Raw genomic sequence first — 16,912 nt, 5'->3', positions numbered from 1 at the left:
TGAAAATGAAGTTGTCTGAAAGAAATACACAACTACGATAAAGTGGAAGGGGACTTCAGAACTGCGAACGCCATGCAGTTATACCCTAAGTCTCCTGCGAATAGCTGAATCCGAGCAAATCTACTGTACGTCGCTGGGACCAACTCCAGTATCTATACAAGAAGTGCAGAGTGTAGTATGAGTACAACCGACCCCATGTAGCCAGTAAGTGTCGAGTCTAACCTCGACGAAGTAGTGACGAGGCTAAGGCAAGTCACTTATATTAACTTGTACGCAATAATAATAATAATAATAATAACAATAATAGAAATAAAACAGGTAACTCAATTCAACAGTTAAAGCCAACTCGACATTCATAACCAATTATTATTTCAATCAGTTTCCGTTGCGGCGTACAAACCGATCCCATAATATATTCATATTCAATTCTGTTGCGGCGTGTAACCCGATCCCACAATATATTCATTTTGATTTAATCATGTTGCGACGTGCAACGCGATCCTCAATATATCTTTTCAACCAATTCTGTTGCAGCGTGCAACCCGCTCCTTTAATATATTCATTTCAATCAATTCTGTTGCGACGTGCAATCCGTTCCTCCAATATATTCATTTCAATCAATTCTGTTGCGGTGTGCAACCCGCTCCTCCAATATATTTACTTCCATTTCTGTACGGCGTGCAACCCGCTCCTCAAATAATATAATTTACCAATTCTTATAAAAGAAATTACTCCAATAAATGCAATAATTTTAATATGAAATTTTAAGACAACAAGCATACAATATTTATTATTTATTTAGAAATAAGTGATGACAAGTAGCAATTAATTGTGGGAATTAAAGAGGAAATATGCAATTTAATAATTAGTATGCTAAGTGTTAAGTAGCAATTAAGTTACATAAATCAAATAAGTATGTAGCAATTATAGCATGGATTCAAGACATAATATTAAGCAAGGAATATGAGAGAAATAATTAATATAATAATTAATTCATGATTTAAAATAATTTATAATTTTAAAATAATTATGCAAATAATTAATTTGACGACGTATAGACACTCAATACGTCGTTCATATGAATTTCACATAACAAATAATTCAAGGGTTCTATTACCCTCAAGTCAAGGTTAACCACGACACTTACCTCGCTTCGCAACCAATTTCAAGATTTCAATAAACCTTTGCCTAGCGAATTTGTGTCTGAAAGCTTCAAATCTAGTCACAAACCTTTCAATATACTCAACACGAATCGTAGGAATTAATTCCATATGAATTTACTAATTTTCCGGATTAAAATCTGAAATTCATTTTTAAAAAATCGACAATGGGACCCATGCCTCAAATCCTGAGAAAACTCACGAAATTCTAACACTCGTTCCGATACGAGTTCAACTATACAAAAATTATTGAATTCCGACATCGGATTGACCTTCAAATCTTCATTTTACATTTTTGGGAGATTTTATAAAAATCTGATTTTTCTACCATAAATTCACGAATTCATGATGTAAATGAGTATAGAATCATGAAATGTAATCAATATAGGATAAGGAACACTTAGCCCAATGTTTTTCTTGAAAATCGCCTCTTCCCGAGCTCTAATTTGTCAAAATGGAAAAATGGAACGAAGTCCCATTTTCAGAACTTAAAGTTTCTGTCCAGGCGTTTTGCCCCCGGTCCCGAACTCGTGCCCATGGTCGTGGACGTGTGCCCCCGGTCGCGAACTCGTTGAAGGAAACCAGATAGAGGCATCAAAAAAATTCTAGCAGCTGTTTAAGTCCAAATTTCGATCCGTTAACCATCTGAAACTCACACGAGGCCCCCGAGACCTCAACCAAATACACCAACAAGTCCTAAAATATCATACGAACTTAGTCGAAGTCTCAAATCACATAAAACAACTCTAAAATCACAAATCACCCCCCAATTCAAGCTTAACGAAACTAACGATTTCAACTTCTACATTCGATGCCGAAACCTATCAATTCAATTTCGATTGACCTCAAATTTTCCACACAAGTCATAAATGACATAACGGAGCTAAAAAAAATTTCAGAACGGGATTCTGACTTCTATATCAAAAAGACAACTCCTCGGTCAAACTTTCAAACTTAAATTTCTATTTTAGCCATTTCAAGCCTAATTTAGCTACAGACTTCAAAATAAATTTTCGGACATGCTCCTAAGGCCAAAATCACCATACGGAACTATTGGAATCATCAAAACTCTGATCCGGGTCCGTTTGCTCAAAATATTGACCAAAGTCAACTTAGTTGAGTTTTAAAGCTCTATTTCACATTTTAATCAATTTTTCACATAAAAGCTTCCCGAAAAATTATACGGAATGCGCACACAAGTCGAGAAAAGCTGGATGGTGCTATTTGAGGTCTCAGAATAAAGAAATAAATATTAAATTTAAAGATGACCTTTCGGGTCATCACAAGGGAGATCTCCCGAGGAACCGCCTCGTAGTCCCAATGTAAATATGTAGTATAGGGAGATCTCCCGAGTAAATGCCTCGTAGTCCCAAAGTAAATATGCAGTATATGGGGATCTCCCGAGTAAACGCCTCGTAGTCCCAAAGTAAATATGATGTACAGGAGGATCTCCCGAGAAACCGCCTCGTAGTCCCAAAGTAAATATGCAGCACGTAATCGAAGGTAAACACGAATTTTCAGCAAGAATCTTATAGTTAAAGATTTAATTCAAATCAATTAAAGCAGGTAATTCAACCAAGCATGTTGCACAAATTGCAAGTAAGAATTAAGGCATGTAGGCATGCGATACTAGGCTAACCATGATCACTACATATGTTAAGGCAACTCAGTTAATGTATTTTAAAAGATGACAAATCAGCAAGAACCGAATTTTCCATAATCAGCCTGTATATGCACTCGTCACCTCGCGTACACGGCGCTCACATAACACAAATGATTACAATAATTCCAAAACCTAAGAGGATTTCCCCCACACAAGGTTAGACAAGTCACTTATCTCAAATATCGCTCAATCAATCGGTAAGAATGCCTTTCCCTCTACTTTCCGACTCTGAATGGCCCAAATCTAGCCAAAAATAATTACACAACATGAATACAACTACAAGGAACTAATTTAAATAATAAAACTACGACTTTAGCAAAGAATCGAAAATTCGTCCCAAAAAGTCGAACCGGGCCTACGTCTCGAAATCGGGTAAAAGTCACAAAATACGAACACCCACTCGACCACGAGTTCACTCATACCAAAATTACCAAAATCCGACATTAAATCGCCGCTCAATTCCTCAAATCAATTCTCCAAATCCCTAATCTCAAACTCTCAATTTTCACCTTAAATACACACTAACTAGGTGGGAAACCAACAGGGAAATAAGATTATTGATTAAAAATAAACACAAGGGAGTTACCTCAAGAAATCCCTCGAAAATGCTCTCAAAAATCGCCTTAGACCGAGTTTGCAAAGTCCAAAATGACAAAAATCACGAAGCCCTTCGGTTTTAAACACTGCCCAGGACTTCCTCTTCTGCAGTTCACTTGACCGCAATTGCGGTCCCGCTTTTGTGAAAAATGCACTGCTTGTGCGATTAACCACTGGAGATGGGCCTCCACTTCGGCGGTATTTTCTCTCGCATGTGTGGAACTCACCATCATACCTTACGCATCTGCGCCCAACCTCTCGCTTCTGCGAGCTCACTTCAGCAGAGCCATGACCGCATCTGCGGGCTCAGCTGGATAACTCCAATTCTGCTTATGCGTCTCGAAGGTCGCTTCAGTTATGCTTAAAGTCAAATTTTTATCTGTTAACCATCCGAAACTAACCCGAGGCCCCCGGTACCTCAATCAAATATACCAACTAGTCCTCAAACATAACACGAACTTAGTCGAGCCTTTAAATCACATCAAACAATGCTAAAAATATGAATTACACATCGATTCAAGCCTAATGAACTTCAAAGTTTCAAACTTCTATATCCTACATCAAAACCTATCAAATCAAGTCCAATTGACCTCAAATTTTGCACAAAATCATAATTGACATTACAGACCTATGCCAACTTCCGAAATCAGAATCCGAACCCGATATCAAAAAGTCAACTCCCGATTAAACTTCTCAAAAAATCATCCTTTTTCCAACTTTCGCCAATTTGCACTAAAATGACATATGGGCATCCAATCCAGCATACGAACACGCTCCTAAGACTAAAATCACACTACGGAGCTATAGGCACCGTCAAAACATCGTTTCGGAGTCATCTTCATACAGTTCGAACTACGGTCAATTCCTACGACTTAAACTTCCATTTTAGGGATTATGTGTCCCATTTCACTCTGAAACCAAAAACAAATCCTCCCAGCAAGTCACAAAACCCAAAAATGAAATAAAGGGAACATTAAATAGGGGTCCGGGGCTAATTATCGCAAAACGACCGATCGAGTCGTTACATTCTCCCTCTCTTAAAAATAAATGTTCGTCCTCGAACGAGTATAGAGACATACCTAAAGTGGTAAAAAGATGAGGATAACTGGTACGCATCTCATGCTCGGTCTCCCAAATTGCCTCCTCGGCCGGATGACCCCTCAAGAGAACCTTCACTGAAGCGATGTTCTTTGACTTCAACTTCCGAACCTGCATGTCCAAAATAGCCACTAGCTCCTCAACATAAGATAGATCCTTGTCCAACTGGACTGAGCTGAAGTCTAACACATGAGACGGATCGCCATGATACTTCAGGAGCATGGAAACATAGAACACTAGATAAACTACAGAGAGACTAGGTGGCAGTGCAAGTTTGTAAGCCACATATCCAACCCTCTCAAGGATCTCAAAAGGTACGATATACCTAGGGCTCAACTTGCCCTTCTTCCTGAACCCCATAACACCCTTCATGGGTGAAACCCGGAGCAAGACCCGCTCCCCAACTGTTACACCCCATGTTTTCGTACGTAAAAATACGCCATAAGTAAATTGATGAAAGCTCGAAAATGAGATATTACATCCCGCATTTTTGTACGTTAAAGTTTTGTCGTAAGTTAATCGACGTAAGTTCGAGAATGGGATTATTTTGAGATTATAAGCATTATGCTATTTCAAACAAGTGATGAGTAAATTTGTGAAGGTGGGAGGGTAAGCAAATCGAAGAAAATGAATTTCGTCAAAGTTTGACATTTTTGATAGAATACGACCCGAGCTAAAATACTCGATATTTATGGACTAGTACCATACAAGGTATCACATGGCCATGATAGTAAGGTGTATAAGGTATGTTAAAAGTGAGTAGTATCTTAAGTAAGTGGAGATAATTCTTAATTATGTGGGTAATTGGTTAATTATTGGGTAATGAAACATTACCTAGTTAACTAATAATTAGTGATGGATTAATTAAAGTCTTTGGATGATTTCAAAGTGTAAAAAACGTTGCCGCCAAGACAGCCAAGGATTTTGACTCATTAAATCCATATATAGGTGGCACATATACGGCTTAGTCATCTAGTATGTGGGGCCCACACCCACTAAGCTTTAAAACATCTCTAATTCACTTTAAGAGATGTTGATTTCTCTATCATATGAGAAAGAAGGCTTCGGCCAACTCAAATAACAATCTGCATTTTAGTATCTTAAGTAATATGACTATTGTTTGAAACAAAATTCAAGCAAGATCTCTTAGCATCTTAGAAACGTGAGATGTTGTAATTTTAAGGGAGTACGGTGCAATCTTTCTCAAGAATATCATACGGATTTTTTCCTACTCCAGGTATGTTAAGGCTATCCCTTCTTTCTTTTTGGCATGACCCAAATGATACTGAAACAAACGAGCAAACGCACAGTTTTCATAAATGATTTTATTCATAGAAATATTAGGGGTGTCTATATTTTTGATTCCCCGTGTGAATTATTATTATATCTTCTATTCATGGGTCTCAGAAAAATACGTATTTGATAAAATTTATCCGACAGGCATATTATTTTTATGACATTCCGAGAAAAAATTTATTAACATATTTCTTATGGATTTTATGCATTTATACATATACATTGACCCATGACCAGATGGCATTATATACGCGTATATATGTATATTATATGTATATGGGATATGGAAAAAGGTTATGGCGTTATATACGCACCACCACCTGATCAGCTGGTATACGTTGATGATTTGCCCACAGTGGCCGAAATGATATGATGGGATGCCCTCAGAGGCTTGATGATGTTATGAATGCATATACCTATGCATGATATGACATTTGCATGACATTATAAAAATGAAATGATTCACAGAGTTATGCAAACGTACATGTCGAGTCTTTTACTCCATATTTCTCTCATGTCTATTATTTACCGATTTTCATTCCTTACATACTCGGTACATTATTTATATTGACATCCCTTTTGCCTGGGGACACTGCGTCTCATACCCGCAGATCTCGATAGACAGGTCAAGAGTCCTCCAAGTAGGCGATCAGCTCAGCATAAGATATTGGTGCACTCCATTTGCTTTAAAGTTGCTTGTTTGGTCAGTATAATTTAGATGTGTATGGTTTGGTATGGCGGAGCTCTGTCCCGACCTTTATGACAATTATATATTCTTAGAGGCTTGCAGATAGATGTCATGTATATGAAAGATTGTACAGCCTTATCGGCCTATGTTTTGAGTTTATTAATGATCATGTTGGCCTATTAGGCCCGTATGTCACATGTATATGATGATGTAATAAAAAAGATACGTTACGTTGGTACTTGGTTGAGTAAGGCACCGGGTGCCCATCGCGGCCTATCGGTTTGGGTCGTGATAAAAGTGGTATCAGTGCAGTTTTGTCCTAGGGAGTCTACAAACTGTGTCTAGTAGAGTCTTGTTTATGGGTGTGTCGTGCACCACACTTATAAGCAAGATGCTACATGGCATTTAGGAGTGCTACTAATTTTCTTACTCTAGATCGTGTGGTAGAGCTCAGTTGTAAGAACTCAATTTCCTAACTCTATCTTAATCGTAATACAACTATGCCTACATCTAGAAAGACTGTTGGTAAGAGATTGCATATGGTTGTGAAAGTGTTGAGTTAGAGGAACTCGATTTTGCATGATGTTTGTGATAAGTACTTATAAGGCCTTCAGCAGATCATGTGTGTACAAAGATGTGTAAGTTTTTTTTTGATAAGGATCCCTAAGGCAAGAATGTCTATCCACTCTTATGGTAAAAAAGAATGAGAGAATCGGAAGGTAGACACAAGTTTCAGTAAGTAAAAGAAGCAAGATGAAGAGGGGTATGAGGTACTCAGCTAGCAAAGATTATCATTACTTACAATTCAGGAAGAGATATATAAGCATTCTGAGTTACCTTCAACAGTAACAGAGGTATGTACAATTGGCCACACCTATCTCAGTTATGCCCTCTAAGAGCTAACAGATGTGGCTTAAGAGAAGGACGGGATATCAAGATCCGAGTGGGATAAGAGTAACCCAGAATCATAGATGAATTGTTTGTGTTAGTTGACATTTCCGAAGGATAGTGCAAATATGCTAATAGATCTCCTTGTGAGACACCCAGATGGTGCACTCTAAAATAGTACAGCTAGATATGAGTACTACAAAGATGGGCACTGGAAGCCTGGAAAGAATAAATATTACCTTAGTGTAGCTCCCGTCCCTAGTGAAGAAAGAATGTTAGGCAACCCAAAGAGCCAGTAGATGGAGCAAGGGGAGCTAAAAGCAAAAGAATGTCTTGTTCGAGTTTTCAAAATAAAGTAATAGACATAAATGTTAGCGGAAAATAAGAAGAGAGTTAATGAAGCATTATGAGAAAAATGTGATACAAGGATGACAACGGTAGATCAAAACGATGACAGTATTACAAAGTCTATAGTCAAGTGAAGGAAAAGACGAGAGGTGACAGGCCTTGAGATAACAAAAGAGTATAGGCCATAAATTCATATCCTCATTTCGAGAAATAAGTTCTTGACTCCAACGTGATTATCAAAAGGAAAAGTTAGACCCCAGAGTAATAAGAAATCAGCATGGACTGATGAACAAGATAAGGTAAACATGAATTAAGGACTAAGTGATGGGATAATAGTCAGCATCATGAGAATTTCAGATTTCGTTCCGGCGATAATAGAGTGGACAACAGAAGAAGATTCATGAGCAATTCAGAGAATGGTCATTCAGGAAGACATTTCCCTAAAGCAAGAAATGTGATCAAAGTTAAGCTTAAGGGACTATATGTGCCAGTTATACTAAGTGTCACCCTTGCGAGTAAGGAAATTGTTATCCTTGGTGCAGAAAGATTTCCGCGAGGCGAGTAAGGATCATCGATGATGTGGAAAAAAATTGCCAAAGATGATAAGGTAAAACATCTATACGTAGATCATCTTAACACTAAATCTTAGTGCTCCCCTAAAGGGGGGAATATGGAATAATGTGGCATTAAGTCAGAATTAAGCAGTTCTAGTAATAATGGAATGGTAAAGGAAGAATGCGATGAAAACAAAAAAGGAGTAAACTTGCACTTACCCAATCCTACAAATATGCTACGATTCCAGAACATTATGCAAGCACAATGTCAAGGAGAGGAAGTAAGGGTTTCTGCCCGAGATGTTATTAATAAATAAGGAGCCAGTGCGAGACGTAAGTTAATGCAAAGGAAATAACCCAAGAAAGATTATGCGGAATATTGATATGAGAATAGGCCAACGAGTAGTTAGTAGTTGATCAAGGAAAAGCCTAGTTGTGGCTAAACAAGAGGACATAGGCAAATCAACAGATCATGCAAGATAAATGTAGTAAACTCCAACATGGAGAATTTAGCCTCGCAGTAATGTCATTATAATACTTGAGATACATTCAAATAGGAGTCGGGGTAGTTAAAGATACCGTATAAGTGTTATGAGGATAAAATAAAGTGCCACTGGGAAGGCAGTCAAAATATCAGTTCAGAAGCAACCCTATAAGCATAAGGGCATGGAGGTAAATAACTACGGATAATTATAGGCAAGGAAGGACATCAAAAGGTCCGTCGAGTATACGATGTAATAAACTCGTAGCTTTACAAGAGTCAGAGGGTCCTCCCTAAGTACGACAACGAAAGAGTAGCTGAGAAAATAAGGAATAAGGCTTCAACCTAAGCACAATGACCAAAAGGGAAAATGGTCTTGTAACAACAGTCTTACAACGACATTGTATGCACTCCATAAGGATGTGGCACCTAGAGTGGCTAATGAGCGGGAAATGAAACCAAAAGTAATCTTCAAGATCATATGAGTTGCATCAAAATTCTAGCATGCGTGGGAACAAAGATAAGCTAAGCATGCACGCAACAAGGTGGTAGAATGGCCAGGAAAAGTAATAGCTTACGTTTAAAGGAAGCTTAGAGGGAACAAAAGGGATTATGCACTTAAGACTTCAGAGTGATATCCATGCACCATATATGTTGACGTCCATACAGCCGTAGAAGACTCCGGTATAAGTTAAAAGAAAGAATTGAGCCTAGGGCATAGACAAAGGATTGAATTATCAGAAGATTGTATCATGGATATTCCATAGCGCCCATGAAAGGCTAAAGTAATAACTAATTCCATGAGCCGCAGATCAAGAGATAGCTTAAGCCTACATAAAGGCTGAACAGAAGGAAGAAGAAACTAAAGAGTTACATCAACCAAGTAAATCAGGAGTCTGATTATTGGATCCAGAAAATTATAGAAATCGTGATTGAAAACGTTGAAGGATCACCCTTAATATCAGAGGTACAAGAGAGATAGTTCAACAACCATATTCTATAACGGGATCAGTATGAAGCTCCCATGAAGTTGTGTATGCATCAGAGGTACAAGTATTACAATAGAGCTTCAAGTTGTGGATGTGAATCATACCTATGCAGAAGGGAAGTTATGAAAGAGATAGAAGACGTGATGCGATATTGTAAAGCAAGTAAGGTAAAGGTGAACAATGTACGAGATACTCAAGTGCAGAAGGTTGTGAATAGTCCTTACTTCGGACAGAGTGATAGAAGCGTTGGGATTCAGTATCTAGGAATGATAGCGTCGTCGTCAGTGGCATATATCTTCCAGCCTGTGGTTTCTAGGTACCGAGAGGCCTAGTTAAGAGAGTAAAGAAAATTTTGAGACGATGTGATATCTCGCTTGATGTTCCAAAATAATACAAGGAAATCTATGGTTCAAGCAAGTTGAAAGAAGGTTGCGAGTAGTATAGGTAGATATGTGTAGGTCGCAAGCTAAAGTATGGTAAAGCAACAAGGTTTTAGGGAGACAGGAATAAGGATAAGAAAGGGCGAGTGAGAAGGTGACGAGAATGGATAAGTCCTCAGGATTAAGCCTATGAAACAAGAGAGTTGATGGTTTATCTACGTTATAAAAAGCTTAGTATAGCCTGAATGAACTCAAAGGAGTCTAAGACCAGTAGCATTTAGAAGAGATGGAATGCTGCCTTAGCATACAATGAGGATGTAATTATGATAAATAAATGATGACATTTGGGCCTTCGATTAAGTATTGATTTGAAGAGGATTTCACGAATTGTATAAAATTAAAATGCCCACGTAAGGTGGATCACATTGGGATGCTATAAAATATGATTATTGAAGTACAGTATCCGCCCCCAAGTGGATCAGGAAAATCACTTCAAATATTCCTCGATGTCACGTAAGCCCTAGTGACAGGGTATTACGTAAGAAGTTTCAAGTTATAAGTGGTATGTTGTAGATCAATATTGAGGTGAATCAACAATGGATGGACAAAAGTCACAAAGTATGAAATGAGATTAGGTAGTCATTCTTAAGATGAACAGTAATGATGAAGCATTAAAGGACTTAGATTTATACATATGGGATAAGCAACGAAAGTAACCTGGAGTTCGGTAGCAGATCTCGATAATAATAAAATCAAGGTAAGACTTATGGTATAATATGACCTACCTAGATGCATTAAAGTCATACGGATGAATAACCAGGTCTATGAAACAAGATATAATAATATTCATAAGTTCGACAAAATACCGAGTGAAGAAATTCAATATACCCATAGATGCCCAGAGGGACATCTTATCAAGCTCTATATATGCTTACAAAGTGAGGCCTAGAGATTGGCTAAAAATTGGAGGAAAAAGGAGAGAAGAGTCGCATAAGCGCACATACAAGGAAAAAGTCGTACAGACTGCATGACAGAAGATAGCAAGAGTTACGATATTGGAAGAATTCCGACCACAGACCATGGTGTGAGAAAGAGGCCTAAAGGGGAGAATGCCCTGGCCTTTGGATTTATTCAAAAAAAAATATTTGCCTAAATGGCAAGAAGAATATTAAAATATTCGCAAGAGCTATGGGTTATGAGAATGATAAGTGCATCAGTCAACATTCGAGGACGAATGTTCCAAAGGGGGGAATGATGTTACACCCCATATTTTCGTACGTAAAAATACGCCATGAGTAAATTGATGAAAGCTCGAAAATGAGATATTACATCCCGCATTTTTGTACGTTAAAGTTTTGTCGTAAGTTAATCGACGTAAGTTCGGGAATGAGATTATTTTGAGATTATAAGCATTATGCTATTTCAAACAAGTGACGAGTAAATTCGTGAAGGTTAGAGGGTAAGCAAATCGAAGAAAATGAATTTCGTCGAAGTTTGACATTTTGGATAGAATACGACCCGAGCTAAAATACTCGGTATTTATGGACTAGTACCATACAAGGTACCACATGGCCATAATAGTAAGGTGTATAAGGTATGTTAAAAGTGAGTAGTATCTTAAGTAAGTGGAGATAATTCTTAGTTATGTGGGTAATTGGTTAATTATTGGGTAATGAGACATTACCTAGTTAACTAATAATTAGTGGTGGATTAATTAAAGTATTTGGATGATTTCAAAGTGTAAAAAACGTTGCCGCCAAGAGAGCCAAGGATTTTGACTCATTAAATCCATATATAGGTGGCACATATATGGCTTAGTCATCTAGTATGTGGGGCCCACACCCACCAAGCTTTAAAACATCTCTAATTCACTTTAAGAGATGTTGATATCTCTATCATATGAGGAAAAAGGCTTCGGCCAACTCAAATAATAATCTGCATCTTAGTATCTTAAGTAATATGATTATTGTTTTAAACAAAATTCAAGTAAGATCTCTTAGCATCTTAGAAACGTGAGATGTTGCAATTTTAAGGGAGTACAGTGCAATCTTTCTCAAGAATATCATGCGGAGTTTTTCCTACTTCAAGTATGTTAAGACTATTCCTTCTTTCTTTTTGGCATGACCCAAATGATACTGAAAGAAACGAGCAAACACACAGTTTCCATAAATAATTTTATTCATAGAAATATTAGGGGTGTCTATATTCTTGATTCCCATGTGAATTATTATTATATCTTCTATTCATGGGTCTTAGAAAAATACGTATTTGATAAAATTTATCCGACAGGCATATTATTTGTATGACATTCCAAGAAAATCTTATTAACGTATTTCTTAAGGCATATTATTTTTATAACATTCCAAGAAAATCTTATTAACGTATTTCTTAAGGCATATTATTTTTATGACATTCCGAGAAAATATTATTAACGTATTTCTTATGCATTTCATGGTATACATTGATGATTTGCCCACAATGACCGAAATGATATGATGGGATGCCCTCAGAGGCTTGATGATGTTATGAACGCATATACCAATATTTATATGCATATGCATATACATGACATTATAACAATGAAATGATTCATAGAGTTATGCAAACGTACATGTCAAGTCTTTTACTCCATGTTTCTCTCATGTCTATTATTTACCGATTTTCATTTCTTACATACTCGGTACATTATTTGTATTGACGTCTCTTTTGCCTGGGGACGTTGCATTTCATGCCTGCAGGTCTCGATAGACAGGTCGAGAGTCCTCCAAGTAGGCGATCAGCTAAGCATAAGATATTGGTGCACTCCATTTGCTTTAGAGTTGCTTGTTTGGTCAGTATAATTTAGATGTGTATGGTTTGGTATGGCGGGGCTCTATCCCGACCTTTATGACAATTATATATTCTTAGAGGCTTGCAGATAGATGTCATGTATATGAAAGATTGTACGGCCTTGTCGACCTATGTTTTGAGTTTATTAATGATCATGTTGGCCTATTAGGCCCGTATGTCACGTGTATATGATGGTGTAATAAAAAAGATACGTTACGTTGGTACTCGGTTGAGTAAGGCACCGGGTGCCCGTCGCGGTCCATTGGTTTGGGTCGTGACACCAACCATGAATGCAACGTCGCGAACCTTCCGATCCGCACAACTCTTCTTACTGGACTGGGCTGTACGAAGTCGATCCTGAATCAATTTAACTTTTTCCAAGGCATCCTGAACCAAGTCTGTACCCAATAGCCTAGCCTCACCCGGCTCGAACCAACCCATTATAGACCGACACCGTCTACCATACAAAGCCTCATACGGCGCCATCGGAGTGCTCGACTGATAACTGTTGTTGTAGGCAAACTACACAAGTAGTAGGAACTGATCCCAAGCACCACCACCACCCCAAAAAAAAAAAATCAATCACAAACACACAAAGCATATCTTCCAATATCTGAATAGTGCACTCGAACTGTCCGTCCGTCTAAGGGTGAAATATTGTACTCAATTCCACACGAGTACCCAAACTCACGCTATATGGCTCTCCAGAACTGTGATGTAAACTGTGTACCCTGATCAAAGATTATAGATACCGGTATGCCATGAAGCCTGACGATCTCGCTAATGTAAATCTGAGCCAGATGCTCCGAAGAGTAGGTAGTAACAACAGGAATGGAATGAGCTGACTTGGTCAATCTATCCACAATCACTCAAACTGCATCGAACTTCCTTTGAGTCTGTGGGAGCCCAACAACAAAATCTATAGTGATCCGCTCCCATTTCCACTCTAGAATTTCTAAATTCTGAAGCAATCCACCCGATCGCTGATGCTCATACTTACCTGCTGACAATTTAGGGACCGAGCGACATACTCCACCGTGTCTTTCTTCATCCTCCTCCACCAATAGTGCTGCCTCAAATCCTGATACATCTTCACGGCACCTGGATGAATGGAATATTGCAAACTGTGAGCCCCTTGGAGAATCAACTCACACAACCCATTTACATTAGGCACACATAGCCTACCATGCATTCGTAATACACCGTCATCTCCAATAGTGACTTCCTTGGCATCACCGTGCTAAACCGTGTCCTTAAGGACAAGCATATAGGGGTCATCATACTGATGCTCCCTAATACGACCATAAAGAGAAGACTAAGAAACTACACAAGCCAGAACTCTACTCGGCTAGGAAACATCCAATTTGCCAAACTGGTTGGCCAAGGCCTGAACATCCAAGTCTAAAGGCCTCTCTGCTACTGGTAGATATGCTAAAGTGACCAAACTCTCTGCCTTGCAACTCAAGGCATCGGCCACCACATTGGCCTTCCCTAGATGACAGAGAATGGTGATGTCATAATCCTCAAGCAACTCTAACCATCTCCATTGTCGCAAGTTAAGATTCTTCTATTTAAACAGATGTTGTAGGCTCCGGTGATCGGTGAAAACCTCACAAGGAACACCATACAAATAGTGCCGCCAGATCTTCAAGGCATGAATAATAGCTGCTAACTCAAGGTCGTGGACAGGATAATTCTTCTCATGCACCTTCAACTGTCTAGACGCATAGGAAATCACCCTACCGTCCTGCATCAACACTGCACCGAGACCAATCCATGACGCATCACAATACACCGTATAGGACCCTGATCCAGTAGGCAACACTAACACTGGGGTTGTAGTCAAAGCAGTCTTGAGCTTTTAAAAGCTTTCCTCACACTCCTCGGTTCATCTGAACGGAGCACCCTTCTGGGTCAATCTTGTCATAGGTGCAGCAATAGAAGAGAAACCCTCTACAAATCGGCGATAATACCCCGCCAAGCCAAGAAAACTCTAGATCTCAATAGCTGATGACGGTCTGGGCCAGCTCTACACTGCTTCAATTTTCTTCGGATCTACCTGGATCCCCTCACTCGATACTACATGACCCAAAAATGCCACTGAATCTAGCCAGAATTCACACTTCAAAAATTTTGCATATAACTTCTTCTCCCTCAAGGTCTGAAGCACAGTCCTCGGGTGTTGCTCAAGATCCTCCTGACTCCGGGAGTACACCAGAATGTAGTCAATAAACACAATGATGAAAGAGTCAAGATATGGCTAAAATACACCGTTCATCAAGTGCATGAATATTGTTGGGGCATTGGTTAGCTCAAAAGACATCACAAGGAACTCGCAATGACCATACCGAGTCCTGAAAGCAGTTTTTGGGATATCTAGCTCCCGAATCTTCAACTGATGATAACTTGAATGCAAGTCGATCTTAGAGAACACTCTGGCACCCTGAAGCTGATCAAATAGGTCATCAATACGTGGCAATGGATACATGTTCTTTACTATAACCTTGTTCAACTGGCGATAATGAATACACATTCGCATAGAACCATCCTTCTTCTTCACAAATAAGACAGGAGCACCCCAAGGTGTTACACTAGGCCGAGTAAAGCCCTTATCGAGCAATTCTTGCAACTGTTCCTTTAACTTTTTCAACTCTGATGGTGCCATCTGATAAAGTGGAATAGAAATAGGTTGAGTGTCCGGTAACAAATCAATGCCTAAGTCAATATCTCTATGGGGCGGCATGCCCGGAAGATCCGCCGGAAATACACCTGAATAGTCCTTCACTATTGGAACAGACTCGATGGTAGGAGTATCAACACTAATATCTCTCACACATGCCAGATATGCATCACACCCCTTCTTAACCATTCGTTGAGCTTTAAGAAATGAAACAACCCTACTAGGAACATGATCTGAGGTACCTCTCCACTTTAGTTCGCGGTAGACCTGGTATAGCCAACTTCACCATCTTGGAATGACATTCAAGGATAACGTGATAGGGCGACTACCAGTCCATGCCTAAAATAACATCAAAATCTACCATACTGAGCAATAATAAACCGGGTCTGGTATCAAAACCACTAAGAACAATCAAACACGACTGATACACATGGTAAACAATAATGGAATCACCCACATGTATAGATACATAAATAGGTGAACTCAGAGAATCACGAGATATACCCAAATATGAAGCAAAATAAGATGACACATAGGAATAAGTGGATCCTGGATCAAATAAGACCTATGCATCTATATGACAGACCGGAACAATAATTGTGATAACAGAATCTAATGCAACTGCCTCTGTCCTAGTAGGAAGGGCATAATATCTGGCCTAACCTCCCTCTCTAGGGCGATCTCTACATGTCCGACATCCACCTCTAGCTGGCTATGCAGGTGGGATGGTAGTTGGTGTTGTAATTATAGCATGAGGATCCGATGGAGCACGCGGTGCCTCAGAGATCTGTGGAGGTGCACCCCTCCTGAATCTGGGAAATCCCTCACCAAATGACGAGTGTCGCCACACTCAAAACAAGATCTCGGAGGATGTGGCTATTGCGACTGGCTCGGGCCTGATCGACTGGACTGACCACTGTAAGTACCCCATACATGAGGCACACTAGAAACCGGCGGTGCATAATAAGGATCCTAAGGCCTAGTAGTGGCTGGAGCACTGCTAGCGACAGTAAGTGCTGAATAAACAGGGTGACCCATATAACCTTTGCCCTGACGAGCTGTAGCTGGGGCACGAGTACCACTATAAGTGCCAGACTCTTGAGACCTCTTGGCCTCTCTCTCCTCTCTATACCGAGCCAGCATGCCCTCTAACCTCCTAGCAATCACTACTACCCACTGATACGTAATATCCATCTCCAACTCACAGGCCATGCTCGATCTATTACTGGGGTTGAGCCCCTCAATGAACTAATGAACCAGC

Source organism: Nicotiana tabacum, chromosome 19 (assembly GCF_000715075.1).
Source record: "Nicotiana tabacum cultivar K326 chromosome 19, ASM71507v2, whole genome shotgun sequence".
In the NCBI taxonomy this organism is placed as follows: domain Eukaryota; kingdom Viridiplantae; phylum Streptophyta; class Magnoliopsida; order Solanales; family Solanaceae; genus Nicotiana; species Nicotiana tabacum.
The sequence above is the reverse complement of the archived record's forward strand: the minus strand, read 5'-3'. Positions refer to the sequence as shown.